This window comes from Scylla paramamosain, chromosome 29, assembly GCF_035594125.1.
Source record: "Scylla paramamosain isolate STU-SP2022 chromosome 29, ASM3559412v1, whole genome shotgun sequence".
NCBI lineage: Eukaryota > Metazoa > Arthropoda > Malacostraca > Decapoda > Portunidae > Scylla > Scylla paramamosain.
In genome coordinates this window covers 16186880-16199379 of record NC_087179.1, presented here as the reverse complement: position 1 = coordinate 16199379, position 12500 = coordinate 16186880, and the positions used below count along the sequence as shown (strand labels likewise).

Below are 12500 nucleotides of genomic sequence, written 5' to 3'. Positions count from 1 at the left end.
CTCCTCCTGCTCCCCCTACAACAACAACAACAACTACTACTACTACTACTACTACTACACAAAGGTATCTGGCAAATTAATATTGTTGCTGTATAAGTTACGTTGTCAACAGGAAAAAAATAAATGAACTGGATAAACTCTCTCTCTCTCTCTCTCTCTCTCTCTCTCTCTCTCTCTGGCGATGGAAACAAAACAAGAGATCATAACAGAACACAATCAAACTAAAGCCTATGCAAGGTTAATAGAGCATTTTGTTTTTTGTTTTCGTTATTTATTTATTTATTTTATACTTTTTTTTCAGATTGTTTACAGTTTCGAGTGTTTGAGTCGGTGGTGAGAGGTAGACACTCCCCTGCCTGAGCCTCGGTGTCTAGTTAGTCAGACGTAATTAGATGAATGTTCACAGTTTCCATTAAGCATTTGAGGCTGGCGTGTACGGTTGCAGCTGTTGTTGTTGCTGATGTTGTTAATTATTTGCTTTCTTTTAATGTACGTATATTAGATGTTTTTTTTTCTTTTTCTTCTTCTTCTTCTTCTTCTTCTTATTATTATTATTATTATTATTATTATTGGTGTTATTGTTACTGCTGTTATCGTTTTCTTCCACGGTTCTTTTGCATTATTATAACATGCTTTATCATTATCATTATCAGTATTTTTATTATTATCATTAGCAGTAGTAGTAGTAGTAGTAGTAGTATTGATGTTGTTACTGCTGTTATTGCTTTCTTTAATCGTTCTTTTGTATTATATTAGGACATGGTTTATTACTATTACTATTACTATTATTATTATTATTATCATAGCAGCAGCAGTAACAGTAGGCAGCAATAGTAGCAGTTACCAGTATTTTGTTCTTTTGTCGCTTCCAACGGCAGTAACAAAAAAAAAAAGAAGAGTACTTTCTTTTCCGTCACCTTAACATTAACACAAACATTTTCTAGCGGCTGACTAATAATAATAATAATAATAATAAAAAAAAAGGAGAGAAGTCTCAGTTTTATTTATTACTGCAGGTCAAACTTTTATTTCTATTATTTATTTTTTTATTGCTAACGCTCCTGGTAATGTATTCTGCCCTTGGCCTGCCTGTGAGTGGCGGTGGACTAAAAACATTAATAATAATAACTATGTAAAAAAATAAATAAATAATAAAAATAATAATAAAATAACCGGTTCAAAAATAAAGATGAATAAACAGAAAAAGGATGATGTAATTGTGTGTGAAGGGGACAGGGTCAGGGGGAACACAAAGAACGAGAGAGAGAGAGAGAGAGAGAGAGAGAGAGAGAGAGAGAGAGAGAGAGAGAGAGAGAGAGAGAGAGAGAGAGAGAGAGAGAGAGAGAGAGAGAGAGAGAGAGAGAGAAAAGGCTCATCGACGTGCCAGTCCTTAAGAAGACATGCCAAAAATGATAATCCAAAACTGGAAGATAAGTTCTATAGATACAAATGATAATGGATGGATGGATACATGGATAGATAACATACATCTCTCTTCTGGCACCTGCTAACACATAACCCCAAACACACCAAAATACACACGCACCTTCCCAAACACCTAAACATACACACACCTTCCCGAACACACCAAAACACACATGCCTTCCTGAACACAATCAAAACACAAAAACACACACACACTTTCTAAACACAAAACACACACACTTTCCAAACACAGCCAAACACACACACACACCTTCCTGAACACACCCAAACACACACACACCTTCCTGAACACACCCAAACACACACACACCTTCCTGAACACACCCAAACACACACACACCTTCCTGAACACACCCAAACACACACACACCTTCCTGAACACACCCAAACACACACACACCTTCCTGAACACACCCAAACACACACACACCTTCCTGAACACACCCAAACACATACACCTTCCCAAACACACAAACGCACACGCCTTCCCGAACACACCCAAACACACACCTACCCAGACACGCACTAAAAGACACACGTATCCACACACACCCAAACACACCAGCAGAAACACACACACACACACACCTCTGCTCTTGAGACCCAAAAATGCTGTGAGTGTTTGTGACTTAATTTTTCGTGTCTTCAGAAGAGTTTCTCCTCCTCCTCCTCCTCCTCCCAGACACTTCACCAGGCCAGCTCTTATTTCGTTCCCTTCAGCCATTAAGGTTAGTAAGTTACGCACTATCTTACCTCCTCCTACTCCTCCTCCTCCTCCTCCTTCACTGTTTTCTGTCGTTTTTCTCGTTTTTCTTTCTTTTTTTTTTTTTTTTTTTGTTTTAATCCCCTGACGTCATTTTCTCTCTCTCTCTCTCTCTCTCTCTCTCTCTCTCTCTCTCTCTCTCTCTCTCTCTCTCTCTCTCTCTCTCTTTCTTCTGTCCTTGCCTTTCCCTTCCTCCTCCTCTCTCGCTCTCCTTCCTCTCTCTTTCTATCTTCCTTAATCACTCTCTCTCTCTCTCTCTCTCTCTCTCTCTCTCTCTCTCTCTCTCTCTCTTTCTCCATGCGCTTTAAGACATTAGAGAGAGAGAGAGAGAGAGAGAGAGAGAGAGAGAGAGAGAGAGAGAGAGAGAGAGAGAGAGAGAGAGAGAGAGAGAGAGAGAGAGAGACGGACAAAAGCCATACGAACAATAGAACAAACTACGCAAGTACATTTGCATTAAAGAATTTTCCCCAAACAAATGTGATATGTTCTTTACTTATAAAAGAAGCACTATACATCTGTAAAATAGTGTTTTGAGTTTTTCGGAGATCGGTTTAGATAAAAATCATATTTAACTTATTATACAAAATGAAGACACTTGGAAAACACTCTTTTTAGATTAATACATACATTTTAAATCAATATTCTTCTGCATTTCATAATTTAATCATCTCAAACGTTAGACAAAAAATCTTTATCAGAAAATTTTTTCCAATTTTTCGTACAGGTCCGGACCTGCGTTAAAATTTTTGAAAAAATTTGAATTTCAAGAATTCTTCTCTAACAAAGGTGATATGTTATTTACTTATAAAAGAACCTTTATACATATGTAAATTAGTATTTTGAGTTTTACAGAGATCGGTTTAGATTAAAAACATATTTGACTTTTCATTCAAAATAACAACACTTGGAAAACTCACTTTTCCAATTTATATATACTTTTTATATAAATATTTCTCTTCTGCATTTCATAATTTAATCATCTGTAACCTTAGTGTGTTTTCTACTCGTCGTAATTTTTTATAAAAGGTGAAATATAATTTTTATCTGTACCGTACCTTAAAAAACTCAAAAGACTATTTTGCATATGTATAATAGTTCCTTTTTACATAAAGAACTTATCACAATTGTTACGTAAAAATTCTTTAAATTCAATTTTTTTACAAAATTTTGGACGCAGGTCCGGACCTGTAAAAAAAATTGAAAAAAATTTCCGATGAGATTTTTTCATTGGAGGTTATAAATGATTAAATCAATACTTGGAGAAGAAGAACAGGGATATATAAATTATACATCCATTTAAAAAGTGTGTTTTCTACTCGTCGTAATTTTTTATAAAAGGTGAAATATGATTTTTATCTGTACAGTAGCTTAAAAAAACTCAAAAGACTATTTTGCATATGTATAATAGTTCCTTTTTACGTAAAGAACTTATCACAATTGTTACGAAAGAATTCTTTAAATTCAAATTTTTTTCAAAATTTTGAACACAGGACCGGACCAGTAAAAAAATTGAAAAAAATTTCCGATGAGATTTTTTCATTGGAGGTTATAAATGATTAAATCAATAATTGGAGAAGAAGAATAGGGATATATAAATTATATATCCATATAAATTATATATCCATTTAGATATTTAGATTTTTCATGAAAAATTTTTATCATAAAATATTTTTCAATTTTTCGTACAGGTCCGGACCTGCGTTAAAATTTTTGAAAAAAATTGAATTACAAGAATTTTTCTCTAACAAATGTGATATGTTCTTTAGTTAGAAAAGAACCTTTATACATATGTAAAATAGTGTTTTGAGTTTTTCGGGGATCGGTTTAGATTAAAAACGTATTTAACATTTTATTCAAAATAAAGACACTTGGAAAACACACTTTTTCAATTGGTATATATATTCTATATAAATATTCTTCTTTTGCATTTCATAATATAATCATCTGTAACCATACTTGAAAAATTTTAATCTGAAAATCTTTTTTCAATTTTTCGCACAGGTCCGGACCTGCGTTAATTTTTTTGAAATAATTTGAATTTAAAGAATTTTCCCCAAACAAATGTGATATGTTCTTTACTTATAAAAGAAGCATTATACATCTGTAAAATAGTGTTTTGAGTTTTTCGGAGATCGGTTTAGATAAAAATCATATTTAACTTTTTATACAAAATGAAGACACTTGGAAAGCACTCTTTTTAGATTGATACATACATTTTAAATCAATATTCTTCTTCTGCATTTCATAATTTAATCATCTCAAACATTAGACGAAAAATCTTTATCAGAAAATAATTTCCAATTTTTCGTACAGGTCCGGACCTGCGTTGAAATTTAAAAAAAAATTTGAATTTCGAGAATTCTTCTCTAACAAATGTGATATGTTATTTACTTATAAAAGAACCTTTATATATATGTAAAATAGTATTTTGAGTTTTACAGAGATCGGTTTAGATTAAAAACATATTTGACTTTTCATTCAAAATAACAACACTTGGAAAACACACTTTTTCAATTGATATGTACCTTTTATATAAATATTCCTCTTCTGCATTTCATAATTTAATCATCTGTAACATTTGATGAAAAATTTTTATCATAAAATATTTTTCAATTTTTCGTACAGGTCCGGACCTGCGTTAAAATTTTTGAAAAAAATTGAATTACAAGAATTTTTCTCTAACAAATGTGATATGTTCTTTAGTTAGAGAAGAACCTTTATACATATGTAAAATAGTGTTTTGAGTTTTTCGGGGATCGGTTTAGATTAAAAACGTATTTAACATTTTATTCAAAATAAAGACACTTGGAAAACACACTTTTTCAATTGATATATATATTTTATATAAATATTCTTCTTTTGCATTTCATAATATAATCATCTGTAACCATACTTGAAAAATTTTAATCTGAAAATCTTTTTTCAATTTTTCGCACAGGTCCGGACCTGCGTTAATTTTTTGAAATAATTTGAATTTAAAGAATTTTCCCCAAACAAATGTGATATGTTCTTTACTTATAAAAGAAGCATTATACATCTGTAAAATAGTGTTTTGAGTTTTTCGGAGATCGGTTTAGATAAAAATCATATTTAACTTTTTATACAAAATGAAGACACTTGGAAAGCACTCTTTTTAGATTGATACATACATTTTAAATCAATATTCTTCTTCTGCATTTCATAATTTAATCATCTCAAACATTAGACGAAAAATCTTTATCAGAAAATTTTTTCCAATTTTTCGTACAGGTCCGGACCTGCGTTGAAATTTTTAAAAAAATTTGAATTTCGAGAATTCTTCTCTAACAAATGTGATATGTTATTTACTTATAAAAGAACCTTTATATATATGTAAAATAGTATTTTGAGTTTTACAGAGATCGGTTTAGATTAAAAACATATTTGACTTTTCATTCAAAATAACAACACTTGGAAAACACACTTTTTCAATTGATATGTACCTTTTATATAAATATTCCTCTTCTGCATTTCATAATTTAATCATCTGTAACATTTGATGAAAAATTTTTATCATAAAATATTTTTCAATTTTTCGTACAGGTCCGGACCTGCGTTAAAATTTTTGAAAAAAATTGAATTACAAGAATTTTTCTCTAACAAATGTGATATGTTCTTTAGTTAGAAAAGAACCTTTATACATATGTAAAATAGTGTTTTGAGTTTTTCGGGGATCGGTTTAGATTAAAAACGTATTTAACATTTTATTCAAAATAAAGACACTTGGAAAACACACTTTTTCAATTGGTATATATATTCTATATAAATATTCTTCTTTTGCATTTCATAATATAATCATCTGTAACTATAGTTGAAAAATTTTTATCTGAAAATTTTTTTCCAATTTTTTGTACAGGTCCGGACCTGCGTTAAATTTTTTGAAATAATTTGAATTTAACACACACACACACACACACACACACACACACACACAGAGAGAGAGAGAGAGAGAGAGAGAGAGAGAGAGAGAGAGAGAGAGAGAGAGAGAGAGAGAGAGAGAGAGAGAGAGAATCTGTTTTACCAGTTCCTCAGCCTTGCAATGGCGGAAATTGAGACAAACATTCCTCTCAAGGGTATGTGTGTGTGTGTGTGTGTGTGTGTGTGTGTGTGTGTGTGTGTGTGTGTGTGTGTGTGTGTGTGTGTGTGTGTGTGTGTGTGTGTGTGTTTACTTCCCCCCGCACACAAGTTATCAAAAAAGTAATTCGAATAAGAGAGAGAAAAAAAGACAGCAACAGTAGGACTGAGAGAGAGAGAGAGAGAGAGAGAGAGAGAGAGAGAGAGAGAGAGAGAGAGAGAGAGAGAGAGAGAGAGAGAGAGAGAGAGAGAATAGTAGTGATGATAAATGCTGTTGTTGTTATTACATGTAGCTCAACAACAATAATAATAATAATAATAATAATAATAATAATAATAATAATAATAATAGCAAAAGCCTCGGTGCATTGAGAATCATTAATGAAGGCATCAGTACTCTCTCTCTCTCTCTCTCTCTCTCTCTCTCTCTCTCTCTCTCTCTCTCTCTCTCTCTCTCTCTCTCTCTCTCTCCACGAAGTATTAACAATAATTAGGATATTAAACAAAATATGGCCGCCAATTACATTAATTAGTTGTTGAAATTGAGATAATAATGAATAGTGTACCTAATCTCTCTCTCTCTCTCTCTCTCTCTCTCTCTCTCTCTCTCTCTCTCTCTCTTACAGGACTGAAACAATACGCTCTATAGTTTTCCTCCTCTTATCTTTCCTCCCACAACAACAACAACAACAACAACAACAACAACAACAACAACAACAACAACAACTAATACCACTACCACCACCACACAAACAAATGTCTCTCGTGACCTCAACAAGGGCACCAGGAAGGCCACATAGGAGGAGGAGGAGGAGGAGGAGGAGGAGGAGGAGGAGGAGGAGAAGGAGGGATTATAAGCACACTGACTGACTGACTGACTGACTGACTGAGTACGAGGACACCCAGGAGGAGGTCGTGAGGAGAAGCCAGATTTTCAATATCAAAATGTCCATTCCATAATAAGGATATGTTCCTAACTTAAAAGAAGAACCATTTGAGAGAGAGAGAGAGAGAGAGAGAGAGAGAGAGAGAGAGAGAGAGAGAGAGAGAGAGAGAGAGAGAGAGAGAGAGAGAGGTTTAAAATTAGGGTACCCATAAAATCTGAATTTCGTATTATTAGTAAGCCTAAACTCCCTGACTGACTGACTGACTGACTGACTGACTGACTGACTGATTGACCAAGCTACATTCATTCACTTACACTCATTTCTATTGCCAAACTGAGAGAGAGAGAGAGAGAGAGAGAGAGAGAGAGAGAGAGAGAGAGAGAGAGAGAGAGAGAGAGAGAGAGAGAGAGAGAGAGAGAGCAATCTGACACCACACTGTAATAAAACACATTGAAACAAGGACGAATAAGGAAAATAAACAAGAAATACGCAACCTTGCATTTAACATACGATATGACTTTCTCGCTGCAAAAGGTAAGGTACGATACTCGGCAGTTCAAGGTACGAGAGTTGCAGGACTTTTTGAATACAGGACCTAAGGAGAAGATCATTTAAACGTATGATGCGATGCTTAGCAGTTCGTGGTACTCAAAACACATTAAATAACATAAAACAAATAAAAAAACACTATGACATTAAAGACACGTCAAAAAAACATACCAATAAGACAAAAAAAGAGGAAAAAAAGGCCGAACTGCACCAAAAAATATCACAAAAAATAGAAGGTACGATAATTGGAGCATTCTGAGTACGGGAACACAGGAACTGAGTAAAGCACACGATCATGCTTACATCACGAGACAAAAAAAAAAAAATAAATAAATAAATAAAAAAATAAAAATAAATAAACAAATAAATAAATGAATAAATAAATAAATAAATATAATAAAGCTATACGTTATCATATCAATCTTGGACAGTGAAAAATGCTAATACAAAAATCTTGGGAACATATATATAAACAGTTATAGTTGCCAGGGTCGTAATGGAAGCCGTGATTAGGAACGAATAATGAACAACGATAAAGAAGACGAATAGGAGTATTATGAGAAAGGAAAGTTTTGTGATGAATGAATGACTGAATGAATGTTTGAATGAAAGACAAATGCATAATAAAAATACATACATACATACATATTACTAATTCTGTGTTGTGTTTACAGTTTCCTTTTTATTTTAAAGACGAGAGAGAGAGAGAGAGAGAGAGAGAGAGAGAGAGAGAGAGAGAGAGAGAGAGAGAGAGAGAGAGAGAGAGAGAGAGAGAGAGAGAGAGAGAGAGAGAGAGAGCGCATTTGTCACGAGTAAGGCACAGGAATAAAATAAAGATAGAATTAAAAGCTATGAGAAAAAAAAGATTACATAACTCTCCTTATTTTTCAGTCAGCAAGTCAGTCAGTCAGTCAGCCAGTCAGTCAGTCAGTCAGTCAGTCAGCCAGTCAGTCAGTCAGCCAAAGTTAATCTCTACATTGCTTCGTGACTTTCTTCTGATCCAGCTGATAATGATTAGTGACAGTGAACGATGATGACTGTGATGATAATGACGAAGAGAAAACTGTACGTAGGATGGTGTTGATAATGATGATGATGATGATGAAGATGGTGATGGTGGCAATGACGATGATGGTGACGATGAAAAAAAGAAAATGCATGATGGTGGTGAAAATGATGATGATGATAATAATGATGGTGGTGGTGATGGTGATGATAGTGATGCCGTCTCAACACGTTCAGTCAGTCAATACAGTTGTCATAGTAATCAACCACGCTATAATCTCTCTCTCTATCTCTCTCTCTCTCTCTCTCTCTCTCTTAAAGGGGAATGTGAATCCGGTCTATAAAAGCTATAATTCGGAACCGGTAATGAGATATTGAAGAAGAGAATAGTGGGGAAGTGGCGAGTTATTATTATTATTATTATTATTATTATTATTATTATTATTATTATTATTATTATTATTATTACTACTACTACTACTACTACTACTACTACTATTACTACTGCTGCTGGCGAAAATTAAGATCGCCACGTAACGAGAGAGAGCGAGAGAGAGAGAGAGAGAGAGAGAGAGAGAGAGAGAGAGAGAGAGAGAGAGAGAGAGAGAGAGAGAGAGAGAGAGAGAGAGAGAGAGAGAGAGGAGCATGCAACCTTTAATACGAAAGAGGAAATACTAATTAATGGATGGAGAACACGGAAGCAGAAGGGGAACCCAGAAGAAGAGGAAAAAAGAAGAAGAGGAAAAAGAAGAAGAAGAAGAAGAAGAAGAAGAAGAAGAAGAAGAAGAAGAAGAAGAAGAAGAAGTAAAAACAAGGATAGCGAGTAAGGTGAAGCATAAACAAACATTGGAGAAAACAAACAAACAAAGGAAATGAGATGAAAACAAAACAAAAAGCTCAGAGAGAGAGAGAGAGAGAGAGAGAGAGAGAGAGAGAGAGAGAGAGAGAGAGAGAGAGAGAGAGAGAGAGAGAGAGAGAGAGAGTGGTGACGTAGGGGCCATTCTCCGTCCCTATTGGCTACTGGGTTTGTGACGTCACCATGTACGTAACAAGGCAGAACGTCGATCCTGTGTGTGTGTGTGTGTGTGTGTGTGTGTGTGTGTGTGTGTGTGTGTGTGTGTGTGTGTGTGTGTGTGTGTATCATCCATCCCTGGAAAGTATAGGTAATTAAATTCCATGGGAGCACACACACACACACACACACACACACACACACACACACACACACACACACACACACACACACACACACACACACACACGTAAGGACATCAATTAATCAGTCAGCCATCAAGTTAGTCATTCAGTCAACAAGTGAACAAATAAACAAATAAACAAGTGGATATAAGCAACACACCTAAGTTAATAAGTAATTTAAGTCACCCACGAAGTCATTTCACAGGTAACAGCTTTCCCTTAAGTACAGGTAACACACATTTAATTCCCTCCCCTAATGCAACAGACACATAAACCTCTCTCTCTCTCTCTCTCTCTCTCTCTCTCTCTCTCTCTCTCTCTCTCTCTCTCTCTCTCTCTCTCTCTCTCTCTCTCTCTCTCTCTCTCTCGTACCTGTCCAGCCATCACCATTAATTAAACAGGTGGTGGTAACATAAACACAGGTAGGGGCCTCGTAACACTATGTAGGTACCTCTAATTACCTCACCTGATGGGAATAAGTGACCCTCATTGATACAAGTCATACAGGTGTGAAATAAACAGGACAACAAATGAAAGGAATAAGTTAATATGTATGTATGTATGTATGTATGTATGTATGTATGTATGTATGTGTGTGTGTGTGTGTGTGTGTGTGTGTGTGTGTGTGAATAGATGAATTAAGTGGAAGACGTCAGGTGGAGTTTAAAGACATATAAGTTGGTTTGCATGAAGGAGGCGGTGAGGGAGCTCTACATCACAGGGCCGGCATGCTGGAGGTGGTGCGGCTGGCTGGTGGTGAGGTATGAGGTGAGGATGTGTGTGTGATGTAGTATGTGTGTATGTGTGTGTGTGTGTGTGTGGATAGATGGCTGACTCAAGGGTGGTGGGGAAGGTGAGATAAGGTGAAGATATAAGTAAATAGAAGTAAATAGAAAAAAAAAACAAGAAAAATATAAATAAACGAACAAATAAACTACACAAGAAGAAAGTACGATGCTTTAAGTAAATAAACAAACAAACAAATAAATAAACAAACAAATAAATAAATAAATAAATAAATAAATAACGAAAGAAAAAAAAATGAGGGTGGCAGGCAGGTGTGGGCAGGGTGACTCACGGTGCGGTGATTTCAAATGAAGGTGATTAGCACAGGTGTCACCCCACTCCTACAGACACTTGTCCCTGCCCCCCTGCCCCCCCCCCTAGCACCTGTGATGTGTTTGAACAGATCTGCTACGTGCGTTTGTAAATAGCTACCTTTACCACCATCACCACTATCACCACCACCACGACCAACACCAAAGCCACCACTATCATCACTACAATGATCACCAAAACCACCACCACCACCACTACCAACAACAACAACAAAGAAGTGAGACGAATACCAGAATCACCAAGAAAAACACACACAAATAAAAAAGAAAAAAAAAAAGAAAAAAATATTGAATCACCATCATTACAAACAAACAAATAAATAAATAAATAAATAAATAAATAAATAAATAAATAAATAAACAAAATAAATGCTGCAATATACAATTACCAAAACAAACTAAAAAGAAAAACACGCAAAGTACTCATGACTTAACGAGAACAGGTCAAATCAGCAAGTCACATAGGTAATTACACAGGTATACACTCATCAGACTAATTTATACCTTGAATCACTTTCTTTACCTAATGCACGTGGCTTGTACTGTACTTCACTCTGTCACCTGCCCTGTCTGTCACCTGGAAACACGGGGCAACGAGGACAAGGGGACAAGGGGACAAGGAGACAAGGAGACAAGGAGACAAGGGGACACAAGACTCATCCAAATTTCAAGGGAATAAATTTGTAAACGTTAAGAGTATGTATGTATGTATGACTGACTGACTAGCTGACTGAATAATAAGCCACACAAATAAGGTCATATATCGCCCTAGAAACAACTAAAAGGTTTGCCCAGGTAACAGGTAAACACAGGTAAGAAAGTAACCTAAATAATTACGGTGCGTTTGAATATTTAATAATTTTTTCCTCCTCCTTCTCCTTCCCTTCCTCTTCTTTCTCTTTTTGCTTACTTTATTTGTATTTTTAATTGTTTTTTCCTTATTCTTTCTCTCTCTTTTCCTTCTTTCTTTTATTTCTTCGTTATTCTTTTACTACTACTACGACTACTACTACTACTACGACTACTACTACTACTACTACTACTACATTCCACTTCCCTTCACTACCACTTGCAAACCAGTCACCTCTTCTCCCCCTCTCCCAAGACTCCCATTCCTGTTACTCTCTCTCTCTCTCTCTCTCTCTCTCTCTCTCTCTCTCTCTCTCTCTCTCTCTCTCTCTCTCTCTCTCTCATCCAGGATGCTGAAAACAATAGCTGTCCTTTCACGTGATAAAAGCGTCTCTCTCTCTCTCTCTCTCTCTCTCTCTCTCTCTCTCTCTCTCTCTCTCTCTCTCTCTCTCTCTCTCTCTCTTTCTGTGCGTCAAGACAACAATGGGCGCGTAAAAATCAAGGAAAAAGGAGAAGTCAAGATGCTTCAAGAATAAAAATGTTAATAAAAAAATAAGAGTGAAAATGACCCAGAAATTTAAGGAGAAAATATCC

At 35.2% G+C, this 12500-nt stretch overlaps 1 protein-coding gene across 2 annotated transcripts in view; it reads right to left on the bottom strand.

Moving 5' to 3' along the window:
* Positions 1–12500, bottom strand: part of LOC135115760 (protein-tyrosine sulfotransferase-like) — a 40908-nt gene that overhangs the window by 13299 nt on the left and 15109 nt on the right. The window lies entirely within an intron of this gene.